The following is a 19,313-nucleotide window of genomic DNA, read 5'->3' as shown; positions in this document are numbered from 1 at the left end:
GCTGGAGACGCCACTTTCTGAACAGGCCAGCCCTGGCCCTGCCCTCTAAACTCTGCATTCACAGGAGGGACCCGCTGTCCCACAGGCAAGTGTCCCAAAATACACGTCTTTCTTTATCCTTATTAGTGCAATTTCTCAAAAATGTGAGTTCAGGAGACTTTATGATAGTTTAAAAGCCATGGGACTGATATATGAATGTTTCCTTTGTGAAATCCCACTTGTTTTTCCCTGGAGCCCATCCCTATCTTACTTCCCTGGCTGTCCCACCATACCGGAAGCCCAGCCAATGGATTTTTGACAAAATATCTTAATATATCACATGGGGAGATACAGTTCTGGCAGAACTGGAAAGTGATATGCAAAAGATTGAAACAAGACCTTCACCTCATGCCTTATACAAAAACCAACTCAACATGGATTAAAGATCTGAATGTGAATCCCAGAATTATGAAGGCCATCAATGAAAAAATAGGGAAAAATATGTGGGCACTAATTCAGGGAATACACAGATTACCAAACATTTTGAAAACTACACAAACAAAAGTAGATAAAAATAGATGAGTGGGATATACTAAAAATTAAAACCATATGTGCATCAAAAGACTTCATCAGAAGAGTAAAAAGGGAACCCACAGAGTTGGGAAAAATCTTTTGCAATGACACATCAGACAAGGGACTCATTTCTAAAATATATAGGAAACTACAACACTTCTACTAGAAAAAGACTAATAACCCAATTAAAAATGGGCACAGGACATGAACAGACACTTCATTAAGGAGGAGATTCAGGCAGCTAATAAACATATGAAGAAATGTTCATGATAACTAGCCATTAAAGAGATGCAAATCAAAACAACAATGAGATATCATCTCACAATAGAATAATGGCTAAGATAAAAAAAAAAAAAAAAGTTGTTGTTAAGTGCCATCGAGTCAGTTCTGACCCATAGCAACCCTGAACAGGGTTTCCGAGGGTCTAAATCTTTACGGGAGCAGAAAGTCTCATCTTTTTCCTGCGGAGCAGCTGGTAGTTTGGAACTGCTGACCTTGCGGTTCACAGCCCAATTTGTAAGCACTATGCTACCAGAGCTCCTAAGATAAAAAAAAGTAGAGGACAATAAATGCTGGTGGGATTGTGGAGAGACTGGGATGCTCCTGCATTGCTGGTGGGACTGCAAAATGGTCCAACCTCTCTGGAAAGCAAGATAGCATTTCCTCAGAAGGTTGGAAGTAGAAATACCTTATGATCTAGCAATTCCTCTACTTAATATTTACCCACAAGAAACACAAGCCATAACGCAAGTAGATATTTGCACACCAATGTTCATAGCAGCAATATTTACAATAGCAAAAAGATGGAGACTGCCAAAGTGCCCATCAACTGAAGAATGAATAAACTGTGGTAAATACACACAATGGAATATTATGCTACCTTTAAGAACAACAAGGAGGCTGCAAGCCACCACATAACATGGATGAACCTTGAGGACATTATGTTGAGTGAAATTAGTTAGTCACAAAAGGAAAAATATTGCATAGGACCACTACTGTAAAAGACTAAGAAAAAGAACTCATACTAAATGGGGGTGAGGAGGGGAAGGATTCTTTGCTGGCTACTGGTATGTGGGGGATGGGGTGAGGGGAGGGATGGGAAGGTAGAGCACAGGGCAGGGAATAGACACAGGATAGTTTGGGTGCCGGGGACGGGGGCAATACGCAAAAAGGGGTAGGGGAATGGAAGAACTAATCGGATGGGAGAACAATTAGGCAAGTTTGCATTGGCTAAGTGGGACAGAGGTAAACAATGATGTATTCACAACCTTGGAACAACAGGGCTATGAGATACAAGGATTGAGACATGGTTGGAATGGGTAAAACAGGGGAAATAATGTTAAGCTGCTTGGCTGTCTTGTGAATCTTGGTTTCCCTGGCATACCATTATAAAATAGACACTGGAGGGGGAGAGAAAGGAATAGCCAGATCTACAACCATAGAAAGCTTGCCGGTCCGATTTCTGCCTATAACTGATTGGAATACCTAAAATGGGTCTACAAAGTGCCCAGTGAAGGAGGCTTCCTGTGGAGCCTCTGCATTATTTAAAACCATAGGTGGAATCCTGAACAGCATCCAGAATTTTCAGAAGAAGGAAATTTCCACTTGAAAGGACAAACAGACCAGCCTGGAGCAGCTAGAAGAACAGAAGACACTTCTTGAAAAAAAGACAGACAGGAAAAACACAAAACATTATAGGCAGACCAAATGATTACTACAAGAACAAACAAGTTGCTCATCCTGGAGACATTAAGGCAAGTTGTTGGGTCATCTCAAAGCAAACCCCTTTACAAGATTAAGACTCAATAGGAATACACGCTCTGATTGGTGACCATGTTCATCACCGATAAGGGGAAGTGAGGGAAAAACATCAATGAAGCTGCAAGCTAAGCCCTGCAATGTTCAATAGACTCCTGTGAACCCTGGTGGAGACCTGGTTGGCCAGCACTGTGACAAGACCTGGGGACCTTTGGGCCCAGAGTCAGTGACACAGCCACAGAGGATTGGCTTGACTTACAGAGAATGACTTGGCTTACAAGCTTTCAAGAGGGAATCTAGATCCAGTGGGTGTGAAGGAAGGTAGAATCTCCACTGAGTAGTATCCAATCTGTCCAGGCAGGGCTGATGAAAGAAAATACAGATAGGTCTCTTGTGATGCAATAGTGAATAATTGTTATCAGGATTGATTGTGTGGGTTGGAAATGTAAAGGTAGATGTTTAGGAGCCCAGGTCCTTGGGACCATCAAGGGGAAGAATGAAAGGTGGGACCATGGCAAACTTGGGGCTCTCGCTGCTCGGAGTAGGGAGGCTGTGTGGGCTCATATTACTATGGTTGGGTCCTGGCCGCTCACCATCTAAGTGGTTTTTCATTTTCAAGCCACCATATTTTTTTCGAATGTGTCCAACAAGAGGCTCAGAGAGGACACTGCAAGTTAGGGGGACTCCAAGAATACCATTTGTGAGATTGTTGGTATAACAGCTCTCTCAGGCCCAGCCAGAACCAGGGCTCTCGCCTGGCACCCCTGTGCCATTCACCATACCTGCCTTGAAGCTGTTAATGTGGATCTGGTGTGGATTTGGCTTGTTATAGTTGGGTATATAAACTTGCTTTAAGTTGCTCTCAGCTTCTGCTGCCTTCAAATGTTTCTGCTGGACGTATCTGTTGGTTCTCTTCCACATATAGTAGTACTTGATGATGCTCGTGAGAGAGTTCCATGGGAAGAAGTCCTGCTGGATAGTCTGTAAAGTCCTTCTCGTACTTCTCTATAGCCTCCATGAAGAGGTTGGCTTCTGAGGCTGACCAGTCCTCCACCTCATCCTGGCACAGGACTGGCCCCCTCTGAAATGACCTTGGAGATGTCATAGATGTTCTTGTGGAATGTGTCTATGGAGTGATGTCCTGGGACATGGCTGCAGCACTCATGTATAGGCTGGCCTGGCAAACGGAGCTTCTGTAGTCCAGTGCACATGCAAAGGTACCCACAGAGCTGGCCACCACAGGAACTGGTGAATCCATGTGCCTCCCAGGCCTTGGTCTCCAGCTTATTCCTTCAGAAAGTCAGTGATGTCAGCCTGGTATCGGTTCCCGAAGCGGATCTTCCCTTTATGGAGGTCTAGAGAATAGAAGAAGAAATCCTCCCGCTCCAGGTAGGACTCAGTCTCATTGAGTAATGTGACGCTGCACTTGCCCATGATATGAGTGGCAGGCAGGGACTCCCGCTGTCGTGACAGGAACAGTTTGCGGTGCTACAGCTGGAGTTTGAGATTCTTGGGTAGATCAACTATCACTGGGTTCTCCAGCTCCTCCTCCATCTCCACTTCCTCATCATTCTCTGACCTGAGACCTGCTTTAAGCACACTGACTGGGTCGCATGCTTGTCGGTCAGGGCAATGAGCATGCGTGAGATGTTCCTTCGTCGGCAGAAGCACACCACCTTGGCCTCCACGTTCCTGTTAGCAGTCTTGTTGAGCTCGTCGATAGTTCAGATCAGGTACGGGATGCTGGAGGAGTTCTCAAAATAGATGCAGTCTCCCACCCTGTATATGTTGACCACCACGTCTACAAAGGGGCCACACTCAACTGTTATTGCCTCACCGAGGCCACCGCGGGGCAGAAGAAAACATGTTTTCTTAGTAATACATTTGTTTTAGTCACATTAGGGTGCCTTCTAAAAAAACGTCCAATCAAAACAGTGGCTGTGACAGTAAAATTAAAGACAGAAATATCTGCCTAGAAGGTTATAACACCTTCCTTTAGGGAATGCAAAGGGGTACTTATTTACAATTTTTTTTTTAAGGACACAGAATGATCATGGGGGTTTATTGTGAAGACTCTCTGAGAAAATTAAAAGCTTTGTTAGTAAGGAAACATTCAATAATGTTGCACCTACGAGTTATTTTTTCCTCACAATAGTGTGCCTGTTACTTTTTTTAGGGTAGCAAGGGTAGTCCTAAAACAATTTCATTAGGAAACCTTACCCCATCCAACCTATAACCTTGATTTTGTTCCTTTTGTCTTGTCTTTCTAAAAATCAAAGAAAAATTGAAAGGAAGACAATTTGAGGCCCTTAAGGATGGAAGAATTGAAGAGGTCCAAGAGCTGAAGAGAAAATTTCAAAGATCAGCTCAAGAAGATAAAGCCAAATACTATAATAAAATATGCAAAGATTTGGAATTAGAAAACCAAAAAGGAAGAGCATGGTCAGCATTTCTCAAGCTGGGGGAACTGAAGAAAAAAAAAAAATCAAGCCTCGACATTCATTATTGAAAGATTCTCTGGGCAAATAATTGAATGATGCAGAAAGCATCAAGAGAAGATGGAAGGAATACACAGAGTCATTGTACCAAAAAGAAATGGTTAATGTTCAACCATTTCAAGAGGTGCCAATGATCAAGAGCCAATGATACTCAGAGAGGATGTCCAAAGTGCATTGAAGGAGGCGGCAAAGAACAAGACACCAGGAATTGATGGAATCAAAATTGAAATCTTTCAAGAAAATGAGGCAGCAAAGAGGCACACACTCATCTCTGCCAAGAAATTTGGAAGATAACTATCTGGCCGACTGATTGGAAGAGATCCATATTTGTGCCCATTCCAAAGAGAGGTAACCCAACAGAATGCGGAATTCATCAGACAATCTCTTTGATATCTCAAGTGAGTAAAGTTTTTCTAAAGGTAATACAGAAATGTCTACAATCATACATTTACAGAGAACTTCCAGAGGTTCAAGCTAGATTCAGAAGAGACTGTGGAATGAGAGATATCATTGCCGATGTCTGATGGATCTAGGCTGAAAGGAGAGAATACCAGAAAGATGTTTACCTATGCTTTATTGACTACACAAAGGCTTTCGATTGTGTGGATTATGACAAGTTATGGACAACATCGCGAAGTATGAATATTCAGAACACTTAATTGTACTCCTGAGAACTCTGTACCTGGACCAAGAAGCAGTTTAAACAGAGCATGGGAACACTGAATGTTTTAAAAATGGGAATGGTGTGCAACAAGCTTGTGTTTTTTCACCATACTTATTCAACCTGTATGCTGAGCAAATAATACGAGAAGCTGGATTCTATGAAGAAAAATGTGGCATCAGGATTGGACAAAGAATCATTATCAACCTGCGATATGCAGATGATTCAACCTTGCTTACTGAAAGTGAAAAGGACTTGAAACATTTACTGATGAAGATCAAAGAGCACAGCCTTCGGTATGGATTGCATCTCAATGTCAAGAAAACAAAAATTCTCACCACTGGACCAATAAACAACATTCTTATCAAAGAAGAAAAGTTTGAAGTTGTCAAGGACTTCATTCTTCTTGGATCAACTATCAACATTTGCGGAAGCAACAGTCAAGAGATTAGACGACGTATTGCATTAGGCAAATCTGCTGCACGGGAACTTTTTAAAGGTTTGAAGAGCAAAGATGTCAGCTTGAGGACTAAGGTGCGCCTGGCCCAAGCCATGGTGTTTTCAATGACCTCATATGGATGGGAAAGCTGGACAGTGAATAAGGAAGATCGTAGAAGAATTGATGCCTTTGAGTTGTGGTGTTGGAGGAGAATGCTAAAAGTGCCATGGGCTGCCAAAAGAACCAATATGTCTGTTTTAGAAGAAGTGCAGTCAGAGTGCTCCTTGGAGGCCAAGATGGCTAAACTTCGTCTCTCATACTTTGGACATATTGTCAGGAGGAATCAGTTGCTGGAGACGGATGTCATGCTGGGTAAGATGGAGGGTCAGAGAAAAAGAGGAAGACCCCTAACAAGATGAATCGGTCAGGTGGCATCATTGATGGCGTCAAGTGTGGCAGTGGTGGTGAGGTTGGCCTAGTATTGGATATTGTTTCATTCTGCTGTGCATGGGGTCACTATGAGTCGGTTCTGACTCAATGGCACCTGACAACAACAACAACAGGATGCAAAAATTGGTATTTGGATGTGGTGTAAATTGAAGGCTGCTTACATATTCAGAGAAGTGTTGGTGTTGTTATTGTTAAGTGCCTTAGAGTTGCTTCTGACTCAAGTGATCCTTTGTAGCAGTAGCTGGAGGGTTTGAAAAGTTGACCTTATGTTTAGCAATCTATTGCTTATCCTGCTTATCACCAAGAATCAGATTTTTGTTTTTTAAGTACTAGTGAGTTGGTTGCAACCTATAGCAGCTCTGTATAGGGTTTTCGAGCAGCAGCTGACAGATTTGAAACTACAACTTTACAGTTACCATTCCAATGCTTATCCTACAGTACCATACCAGGATTCAGGTTAGATAGATGGAAACACTGCATTCAGAAGTATATTAACATGAAACAACAAACAAAATTAAAACAAATGAAGTAGTTTATAGACCTAGATGAGAATGTTGAGAAACAATAGCTACACATTTTGATACTTTATTTTAACAAAGTTTTCTAAGATTTCATAGTGTAAATACATGAAATACCTTTGTCTTAGTAAGTGCCAAGGATTTCCCTGTTTTAACTAATTTACTCCTTAATCTAAACTTAAGAAACTGATACTTTCATTAACTACAGTGGTATAGAAATAATAAAAATAGAGTTTTAAATAGCTTCTTGACGGTTACACAACAAATATATGAGAACATCAAAAAGTTTGTGGAAAAAAATCCATTGCCTTTTAATTCTATCTTTCCATGAGCTCCCCCACTACCCGCCGCCCCCATGAACTATTTAAAGTCCTATAGTTATTAGCCCAGTCAGGATGTGATTCCTAAATGAGTTTGTAATTTTTGCAAATGACTTCTTTCAAAGTGATGGGTGCTTTCAGTTTGGGTGCATAAGAGGAGACGGGCTCTTTAGCGAAGGTGGAAAAAACACAGAGAAAATGCTTCGCAGAAACAGTTTCAGAGCTTTAGATCTAATGTAAAGCATGGGGAGAGCAGTTCCAGGCACCAACCTGTGGAGAAGTCTGACTGTGGCAGGAAGACAAGGGGATTTCTGAATCCATCAGGTCACTGCCTGTGGACCCTTCAGCCTGGGCTGAGATCAGAGGATGGCCCCACAGCCAGGCAGATACAGCTCTAAAGCCACAGAGTGGAGTGACTTGTGGAAAAATAGATGTAATGGCTTTTTTCTTTTTCTTTCCTCCTCTCCCCTGTCACATTCTCTGTGCCCAGCCTGGGCATCTTCAGGCAGGTGGGAGTGTACCCCCAAAAAGCATTGGACCCACATGTTACAATATTCCCACGACACAAAGAGGAAATCGCTGAAAGTCCCAGGGGTCCCACTAGCTAATCCTTTGGCTGCTTCTTATAACGTCTGACTCCAGGACTTAGCCCTAAAATTGATTCTTTTCCTGGGCAGGAGCCTTTCTTCCTGCTTTACCTAACAAGAGACAGCAGGTCTGGCCATACAGCCAAAGGGTATTTGCAGTTTGTAAAACCTCAACATAAAAGGCAAGAGCCAAAACCAACTGCTATATACAAGGAAACAGTCATTTTGTGAATTTCACTGTGCCTATGCAAATACCTAACTGACCTTCAGAGATAAAAATAGTGGGCAATCTTTCTTTCATTTAGTTCTTAATATCTATCTGTACACCTCCACAGTGGTGACTAGAAGAGAGACCTGAGAAAGTGGACACCCCTACCCACCTCTGGAGGTTTCTACTGTGCATGCACACTGACAACCTGAACAGCAAAGGCTACTGGACAGTCTGATATGGTTTTGTTTTTGTTTTTGTATGTTGGTTTTGTCTATGCTTTTATTTTATTTTGCTTCTGTTTTTGATCCTTTTGGTCTTACTTTTTTCCTTGGGGTGGGAGCTTTCTCTCCCTATGTTACTCAAGAAGCGACAGCAATCATGGTCATATAACGAAGTTGCAAGTATACCACATAATTTCCCACCATCCAGACAGGAGCCAATACCAGCTGCTAGGCCTTTCACAGATAGCTAATACTCACTAAGATAACTTGCAGTTGAGTGGTAAGATATGTTAAAAGGGAACCCTATCTCCAGATCACATCCACCAGGAGATAGTCAGTACACTTAACAACACAGCAACATACACCAATTTAATCACTGAAAACACATCTAACTATTGAAAATGTCCAAGAACAAAACAACAAAAGATCTCAGCACATGTCCAAAAGCAGAAAAGAGTAACAGACAAATGAGCTGGAGGCAGACATAGAGTTCCCATTAGAAGAAGAGAAGGCATTGGATCTGCCTAAGAAGGAATTTAGAAGAATGATATGGAGACAAATCCAAATGCTTCACAGAAGGGTGGAGGAAACTAAAGAAGGAAATCAGGAAAGTGCTGGAGGAGCAATCAAACAAGATAAATATAGCATTGGAAACAATTCAAAAATTGAAAAAAAGAGTTCCAGATGATTAATAAGAAAATATCAGAAATGGTCAACGTGATGGGGAAATATCACAATACTTTACAATAAGACCTTGCTTAATGTACATATAATAAAATCTGAATTTTCTCTTCAAGACTAAGCCTTATTTTGTGCATACACAAATTTAATATATACCTTTAATGCATATGTGTGTTTGTAATTAGAAAACATTAATAAAACAGAATATGAAAGAGTCCAGTCATTCAGCATTCTCAAATATAAGCAGAAATAATGACATGAAAAGAGAGGGAATATTTCTCTTTATTGCCAGTGAGTACCTTACTGCCTGCTTTACCACAAAAGGAACAACCAGAGAACACTTGACTAGATGAACACAAAACACACACACTAAAGTTCCTTTATGAAATAAAATATTCACCATCAAATTGAAATAAGTGACCATGAAAAGAGGTTTGTAGACATAAAACTAGAAGATGCATACTGTTGGAACAATTTTAAAAGTTGGAAAGGGATTTCACTTCAAGCCTGCCAGTGGCAATGAAACTAGAAATGAGAGCTCTCAAAATCAATCTCAGTACAGCTGCTAACAGAAGAGCAATCTGAATTATATTTTTTGTTGTTTGGATTACAAGAGAAAAATAAAAAATAGATTAATGTGTCAATAACAGTATCTATGTACACCTGGTAACTCATTGTCCAGGTGATAAATTTGGCAAGATCAAAATGAAATTGTTATATTTTAAGAGGTGATTTCTACCTAGTTTGGCTAGAGATGTGTGCTGTTTTTAGCAAAGCATTTAGACACATTTAAGCTCTCCCTGTTCTCAAAACCATAGATTAAAATAACTCTTTTAAGTGTTAAAGAGCAAAAATATCACTGTATGGACTAAAGTGTACCTGACCCAAAGCATGATATTTCAATTGCCTCATATGTGTGTGAAAGCTAGATAATTACAAAGAGAAATTGGAGAAAAATTGATGAATTTGAACAATCATACTGAATATACCATGGACTTAAAAACATTTGTCTTGGTAGAAATACAGCCATAATACTCAACAGGAGTGAGGTTGGCAAGACTTTTCCTCACATACCGTCCCTTAAGAAGGACATCATGGTTGGCAAAGTAGCATTTTGATCCATGGATTACTATGAGTCATAATTGACTAGATGGCACCTACCAAAATAATATTACTAATGTTGGTAATAAAAAATTCCCACAGGGAAAGTTTTTAAAATATTGTGAAATAATGAACTTCTCAAGATTGAAGAGAAAGGAGGTAACAGCTTCTGCAACAGATATCAAGTATAATTTTTAATTGATTTCTAAAGATATAAAAATACATTTTAATGTATTCAGAGCACATATAATTTTCACCGGTAATAGATAAAATTAGAACTTGATACGTGTGTATGTCTTTATGTATTCAATCCCTATGATAAAAGACAAGACATCAGCAAAACAATCAGCTCAGTCTTGTTACGGCAGGTCAGAGCATCAGAAGCTAAGAAATGTTCTTTAAACCTTCTTGGCATCTCATACTTCTCCCTTCAATCTGAGTCAGTATTAATTTATCAGTTAAAAATAAATGGCCCAATAACTTTTTATTTTATATCCATTTTATTTTCTTCAATTCCCGATAATAGAAAAAGGTGTAGGTTATTTTCTGGTCATAGGTTGTTGTTATTTTAAGTGCTGGCAAGTCAATTCTGACTCATAACAACCCTGTATAGGGTTTCCTAAGAGCACTGATGAGTTTGAACTGCCAACCTAAAATGTGCCATACTTAAACTGTTAATTCATGTTCTAAAGTGTTAAAGAAAAAATATTTTCTAGGTTTCTTCTTCCTTGCATATTTCTGTCATTCCAGTCTTTTCAGTATGTCCAGATACAGTAAGTCTGACTCTGGGTTACAAACAAAGTATATTGTTATATCTGTCTGTAAGTCAAATGTGTAGATAATTGGGAACCGGTGGCGTAGCTTCCAGCATCATGATATCGAGCACTGCAGAACCTACAATAGCACCACAAACTAAACAAACAAATTATAGATTATGCATTGTTGTTGTTAGGTATCTTCTAGCCAGTTCTGATTTATAGCAACCCCATGAGCAATAAAAGGAAAAACTAACTGATCCTGTACAAACCTCACAATCATTGTTGTGCTTGACCTCATTGTTACTCCCATTGTGCCAATCAATCACATTTGGGGTCTTCCTCTTTTTCTCTGACTCTTCACTTTAGCAAGATCGATGTCTTCTACAGGGACTGGTACCTCCTGACAATATGTTTGAAGTATGAAAGACAAAGTCTGGTCATCCTGACTCCTAACAAGCATTCTGGCTCTACTTCCAACACATACTTTTTATTCTTCTGACAGTCTGTGGTACTGTTAATATTCTTCTCCAAAACCATACTCAAATGCATAAATTCTTCAGTGGTCTTCCTTATTCATTGTTCAACTTTCACAAGAATATGAGACCATTGAAACTACATGGCTTGGGCCAGACACACCTTGGTCCGCAAATTGACGTCTTTGCAGTTAAATACTTTGAAAAGTTCTCTTGCAGAAGATTTGCCTAATAAAATACCGTGCTTGATTTCTTGACTTCTATTTCCATGAGTGCTGTTTAGTGGATCTAGGCAATATGAAGTACTTGAAAACTTCACTGTTTTCTCCATCTATTAGATCATTTATTGATTCCATGGTAAGGATTTTTATTTTCTGTTGATTGGGGTACAACCCATACTGAAGACTGTGGTCTTTAGTCTTCATCAGTAAATATTTTAAAACCTATTCACTTTCAGGAAGCAAGGTCATGTCGTAGGTATATCATAGGTTGTTAATGAGTCTTCTGCCAATCCTGATGTTGCATTCTTCTTCATATAAACCAGTTATTCAGATTATTTGCTCAACACACAGACTGAATAAGATTGGAGAAAGAATATAACCCAGGCACACAAGTTTCTGGATTTCAAATCATTAATTGTTCTCTTGTTCTGTTCAAACAACTGTATCTTGGTCTAGGGACAGTCTTCTCATGAGCACAATTAGGTGTTCTGGAGCACCCATAATTCATAATGCTATCCATAACTTGCCATATTCCACACAGCAGAGAGTCTTTTCACAGTCAATAAAGCACAAATAAACATATTTATGGCATTTAACCAAGATCTACATTATGGCCACAATGATATCCCACACTCCACATCCTCACTGAATCCAGCTTGAATCTTTAACAGTTCCCTTGTAATGTATCATGGCAGCAATTTTTTAAAAAATATTTATAGAAAAATTTCACTTGCTTGTGAAATCCAGTGATTTTGGTATTCCATTGCATTATCTCTCTTTAGAATAGGCACAAATATGAATCTCTTCCAATTAGTTGCACAAATAATTGACTTTCAAATTTCATGGTATAAATAAGTGAATGTCTCCAATGCTACATCAGTTTGTGGAAAGACCTCAATCTGTATTTCATTAATTCCTTGAGCCTTGTTCTTTGTCAATGCAAGGTATTGACATTTTCACGATGTTGGACCATTTCAAGGGGTAGCATATGTTCAAGAGTCAATGGTACTAGAGGAAGGAGTCCAAGGTATTGCATATAATGCAATCCCAATCCAGATTCCAGTGACATTGTTCAAAGAGATGGAAAAGACAATTACAAACTTTATATGGAAAGGAAAGAGACCCTGGATAAGCAAAGCACTGCTTAAGAAGAACAACAAGGTTGGAATGCTCTCATGCCCTGATTTCAAAATCGAATACATGGCTATGGTGGTCAAAACAGCCTGGTACTGGTACAATGAAAGATACATTGATCAATGGAACAGAATCAAGAATCCAGAAATTAACCCAACCACATACAGCCGACTGATTTTCAACAAAGTGCCTAGGTATATTGTATGGGGAGGAGATAGTCTCTTTAACAGATGGTGCTAGCAGAACTGCAAAGTGATATGCAAAAGACTGAAACAAGACATTTACCTCATGCCCTATACAAAAAACCAACTCAACATGGATTAAAAACCTAAATGTGAATACCAAAATTATAAAGGTCATCAATGAAAAAATAAGGACAAATGTGAGGGTGCTAATTCAGGGTGTATTAAAATTTATAGATTTATAAACTTTTGATTTATAAATATTTGTAGATTTATCTAGTTATTTCTTCACTTCTAGTAAGGTTTGCTTCATATATCTTGGTGCTTTTACATTGGAAGCATAAATATTTATGATGATTATGTCATCTTGCTCAATTGATCCTTTGATAATCAGAGAGTGTCCTTCTTTATTTCTTATGCTGGTTTTTGCCTAAAAGTTCACTTTATCAGAGGTTATTATTGCCACTCCTACTTGTTTATTGTTGCAGTTAGCTTGTTGTATTTTTTTTCCATCCTTTAGCGTTTAGTCTATTTTTGTCTTTGATTGCTCTTGTAGTACTTTCCTGACTTCTTGCTTCTTTTCCTCCACCCCTTTTCAGAGCATTTGAATTTGTTTCCATATCATTCTTCTGAATTCTTTCTCAGGCAAATCCAAAATCTGCTCTTCCTCTTCTAGAAAGCCTTTGTCTGTCTCCAGCATTACTCTTTTCTGTTTTTTGACATATTCTGAGATAGTTTGTTGTGTTTTATTGGTCATTTTTAGTAGTTATGTGAGTTTTTAATGCTTAAATGGATGTTTGTTGCTGTGTTATTAAGCTTACTGTGTGTCTCTTGGTGGATATGATCAGGAGATAGGCTTCTCTTTTCACATGTAATGCTTAGCAGCTGCTCCTCAGAAACTCTATAGCGGGTCGCTAAGGGTCGGAACTGACTCAATGGCACTTCGCAACAACAATGATATACAGGTGTGGCACTGTGGGTTAATGTGCTGGACTGCGAGGTCAGTTTGAGTCACAAGGTTGGAAGTTCAAACCCACCAATACGCCTCAGAAAACATATACAGGGTTGCTATGAATTGGAACTGACTTAATGGTACTTAACAACAACAATACATATAAAGGATCCCTGGTGTGGTTCTGCAGGATAATGCACTGGACTGTAAGGTCAGTTTGAATCACAAGGTGGGCAGCTCAAACTCATCAGCTACTACTTGTAAACCCTATACAGGGTTGCTATGATGTCAGAACAAACTCAAAGGCACTTAACAACAATATTCATATGAAGGACTCCTGGTGTGGCACTGGATCAGCACTGGACTGCAAACTACAAGGAAAAAAGGTTTAAACCCACCAGCTGCTCTTGGAAACCCTACAAAAAGTCATTATTAGTTGGAACTGGCTGATGGCATTAACCACATACCTATAAAAAAAGTATTCGTATTGCACTGTAGGATAAACACTGGACCACAAGGTTGGTTTGTTCAAGGTTGGAGGTTCAAACTCACCAGCCATTCCTGGAAAACCCTTTACAAAGTCACTAAGAGTTGGAGCTCATTCAATAGCACAAAATAAGTCACAGAAATCCTGAATAGTGTTGCCAAAGAGTAGCTGGTGGGTTTGAACAACGAATCTGGTAGTTAGTAATGCATATCATATCCTATGGTACCACACCAGCACTCCTGTGTATGTATACCTTAATGAATAAAGTAACTAAATAAACCATTCTTTTAATAGTTTATATAAAAAGAAAAAAGATAGATTAACACTTACTCTTGTTCCATCAACATTTTTCATAATGCAAGAGGCATTCAAGAGATAACTTTATGATTATATTAGTAATTGGATGGTACTGGAAACGAAGCTTGAGTCATGGTTACTGTTGAAGATGATGGATCTACTGTTGGAAGGACAAGGTTTGTTTATGTTGCAGGATATGGGGTTTGTTGTTGTTAGGTGCCATTGAGTCGGTACCGACTCATAGTGACCCTATGTACAACAGAGCAAAACACCACCTGGTCCTGGGCCACCCTCACAATTGTTGCCACTCTTGAACCCATTGATGCTGCCACTTGGCCAATCCATCTCGCTGTGGAGAGTTATTGTTAGAATTAATTTCTTGAAATAATTATCAAGTGCATTCATATAAATATTTTCTCTTTTTTATTACATATGGTATTGCAGCAGTTGAAACTCTCAGTAATTGAACAGTAAACTTTGGAGAATCTTTCTATACTAGGATATTTGTCCTCTCTGCTATGCCTCTTTTAATGAGGCAAAATATTTCAGCTAATTCGGTCATCAAAAAATGTTTTCGGTTCTGGAGTTTTTAGGTTCCAGTTTTCCTCCTCATTCTACTGCTCTAACTATGCGTATTCTTCATTGATTAGTTATTCAGTATGGGAATTAAATAACTCTATGACAAAATGTTCGCTGATGTCTATCTGCAGTTGATTATCAATATTATCCATAGCTTGCAACAAACTCTTGCAAAGTATGCCAAATTGGGACACAATGTGTTCCACATTCCTTTTATGCTTGACTGCTTCACTTTATCCCAAGAATCATCAATATTTTGATGCATCATAGATGTTAAACTTCCTTCAGAACTCTTTTAAGTGCATTGAGTCATCTTGAACAGCTCAGATTGGTTGTCAGAAGTGTCATCATAAGCAATAGGCATTAAAAGGTCTATGATTCCTGATCTGTTGACTGAAGCAGTAATGATGAGTTGGGGGATAAAAATACAACCTTTACACTGGGATGATGGTGTTCCAAAGTGCCTGCATGACTAAGTGCCTTGTCAATTACAAGGAAAATCTAAAAAGGAATGTAATTGGATAATCCATAATGTTCAAAAGTCAAGAAAAAATAGTTCAAGAGTCAGTCTTTAAACATAACAATTATAACCCTAGCCCTTGTGTTTGCCTTCCAAATAACAAAAATACAGAACTTAATGATATATCAAAATGCCTATATATTTAGGGAGTGAAAAACAAATAAAGGCTTGAATTTGGAATCCCTTAATTCATTAAACTCAAGAGATAGTGCTAGCCTTACCTTTCAGTGCTCAATGCCTTATACCTTGGTGTACTTTTTTCCATTTTTGATGGGTAAATCCTTGTCATGTAGTGAATTATGCGCCCTCCTCAGTACATGTATCTACTTGGCTGCACCATATTTCTCAGATGTTTGACAGTTACATGATTATATAATTTAGCAATTACGTAATTATGTAATATTCCCCATGATGTGGTCTGAGGTTATCAACCAATGAGTTGCAAGGGAATCAGTAGGGATGCAACACCCTTACTGTACTCTAGCCCTGACACAATGCAAAGATTGTTTTCATGTGGTGTGTCTTGTACCACCTTTTATCATACAAGATGACAGGAGAGAAAAGAGTACATAAATATGGGGATTTGCTACCAAAAAGGAAGAACACATTCAGCATTTCTCAAGCTGAGGGAACTGAAGAAAAAATTCAAGTCTCGACTTTCGTTATTGAAGGACTCTGTGGGCAAATTATTGGATGATGCAGAAAGCGTCAAAAGAAGATGGAAAGAATACACAGAGTCATTGTACCAAAAGGAAATGGTTGATGTTCAACCATTTCAACAGGTAGTATATGCTCAAAAGCCAATGATACTAAAGGAGGAATTCCAAAGTGCATTGAAGGAATTGGCAAAGAACAAGACACCAGGAATTGACAGAATAAAAACTGAAATCTTTCAAGAAAGTGAGGCAGCACAGGAGGCATTTACTCATCTATGCCAAGAAATTTGGAAGACAACTATTTGGCTGACTGATTAGAAGAGATCCATATTTGGGCCCATTCCAAAGAGTGGTGACCCAACGGAATGCGGAAATCATTGGACAACCTCTTTGATATCCAATGTGAGTTAAGTTTTACTAAAGGTAATACAAAAACAGCTGCAAGTATACATTAACAGAAATTCCAGAGGTCCAAGCCGGATTCAGAAGAGGCTGTGTAATGAGGGATATCATTGTTGATGTCTGATGGATCTTGACTGAAAGCAGAGAATATCATAAAGATATTTTCCTGTGTTTTATTGACTATACAAAGGCTTTCAATTATGTGGATCATGACAAGCTATGGATAACATTGTGAAGTATGAGTATTCCGGAACACTTAATTGTGCTTATGAGGAATCTGCACCTGGACCAAGAGGCAGTTGTTCAAACAGAACATGGGAACACTGAATGGTTTAAAATTAAGAAAGGTGTGTGACAGGGTTACATTCTTTCACCATACTTATTCAACCTGTATGCTGAGCAAATAATCTGAGAAGCTGAGTTCTATGAAGAAACACGTGGCATCAGGATTAGAGGAAGACTCATTAACAAACTGTGATATGCTTATGATGCAACCTTGCTTGCTGAAAGTGAAGAGAATTTAAAATACTTACTGATGCAGATCAAAGATCACAACCTTCAGTATGGATTGCATCACAATGTAAAGAAAACAAAATTCCTCACCACTGGCCCAATAAACAACATTCTTATCAATGGAGAAAAGTTTGAAGTTTTCAAGGACGTCATTCTTCTTGGATCAACTATCAACACTCATGGAAGTAAAAGTCAAGAAATCAAAATACATATTGCATTGGACAAGTCTGCTACACAATGCAATACGTATTTTGGCCAAACTTCGTCTCTCATACTTCGGACATACTGTTAGGAGGGACTAGTTGCTGGAGAACGATATAATGTTTTGTAAGGTGGAGGGTCAAAGAAAAAGAGGAAGACTCCCAGCAAGATGGATGGGCAAAGTGGCAGCATCAATGGACTCAAGTATGGCAACAATTGTGAGGTTGGCCCAGGATCATGCAGTGTTTTGTTCTGTTGTGCATAGGCTCACTATGAGTTGGTACCAACTTGATGGCACCTAACAACAACAACTACCAATAAGAAAGAAGAGGCAAATACAAACCCTGTGTTTTGGATCAACAGACCCTTAACTGAGAACCTCCTATGGCCAAGAGCAGACTGATCTCCAAAAACATCAAGTTCACAGACACTTGGAGGAGAGAGGGACCCCTTCCTACAGAGCCAATAGAAAGAGATATCTTTCCACAGAGCTGATTCTCAGAATTCAGATTTCTAGCCTTTTAAACTGTGAGTGAACCAATTTATGTTTATTAAAGCTATCCCCTCGTGATATTTCTGTTACAGTAGCACTAGGTAACTAAGAGAGTTCTTCTAGGAATTTTCCCCCTAAATTAAAGCAGTCTCACCTACATTAAATATTGGGCCCGACAAATAAAGCCCCTCCTCAATAATATTTTTCAACATTTCATAAAAATGACTTTTAGCACTTTAAAATTATATAAAATTTCCCTCACTTCGAAATGGTTGAACCAACCCCTACTTTATCATAATCACCTTCACTTGCTGCACGTGCAGCTTTTACATCAGTGAAAAGGCTTTGAGCTTTTTTTGTACTAAAGTAAGGCAATTAGGCATATTATGCTAATCTTGATCATCCAACCAAATTATCAATAGCCTTTCCATTACAATAATTAAGCCACTGCTTTGCTTCATAATAATTGTAGCTTTCATCAGGGAAGAGCCTTTCACATGGTCAATTATTCTCACTTTATCGTTTAAAATTTGTCCAGTCTTTGACAGACTTTAGCCTAATGCTTTTTTGATGGCATTTCACCTCTTTCTGATCACTTTATTATTTCCACTTTATTTTCAATTGTTTTAATTTTTCTTTGCTTTGCTGCATCACCAGCACTTTAGAGACATGGTTACAAGGATAAATAAGAGGAAAAAGTAAGCCTAAGTACAAAGTTATACATTGAACATGGAGCAAAGGGCAAAGGGAACCTGCTTATAAAGTTGGACAGTATTTCTCCTTCCCCTAGTCAATAAACTATGCCAGCCATGTAATGTTTTCATGAGTGTCACAAAGTAGTACATGTGTTCTTTATTACACACCATTGCATTTAAGTCATTTAAAAAATACTATAATCTTTATGACAGTAGTTTTTAAACACATATTTTCTTAATTGGAAGACTCACTGTACTCAAATATAAGGCAGATATTGGGTGCAGAAACTACCCAATATATTCTTTCTGACTTTTGTCTCTTTGTTGTTGATGTTAGATGCCATCGAGTCAGTACCAACTCCTAGGGACCTGGTGCACAGCAGAACGAAACAATGTCCGATCCTGGGCCAACCTCACTATCGATGCCACAGTTGAGCCAATTGATATTGTCACTTGTCAATCCATCTTTTTAGGGGTCTTCTTCTTTTTCTCTGACCCTCCACCTTACCAAACATGATATCCATCTCCAGCGATTGGTCTCTCCTGACAATATGTCTGAAGTATGAGAGAACAAGTTTGGCCATCTTGGCCTCCAAGGAGCACTCTGGGTGCACTTCTTCCAAAACGGATTATTGGTTCTTTTGGCAGCCCATGGCACTTCCAAAATTCTTCTCCAACACCATAACTCAAAAGCATCAATTCTTCTATGGTCTTCCTTATTCGTTGTCCAGATTTCACATGCATACGAGGTTA

The 19,313-nt window shown here is 39.0% G+C and overlaps 1 pseudogene; it reads right to left on the bottom strand.

Annotated features, from left to right (window-relative positions):
• Nucleotides 1-2,878: 2,878 nt before the first annotated feature.
• Nucleotides 2,879-19,313, bottom strand: part of LOC102823285 — a 21,781-nt pseudogene continuing 5,346 nt past the window's right edge.

This window comes from Chrysochloris asiatica, unplaced genomic scaffold, assembly GCF_000296735.1.
Source record: "Chrysochloris asiatica unplaced genomic scaffold, ChrAsi1.0 scaffold00229, whole genome shotgun sequence".
NCBI classification, from domain to species: Eukaryota; Metazoa; Chordata; class Mammalia; order Afrosoricida; family Chrysochloridae; genus Chrysochloris; species Chrysochloris asiatica.
The sequence above is the reverse complement of the archived record's forward strand: the minus strand, read 5'-3'. Positions and strand labels throughout refer to the sequence as shown.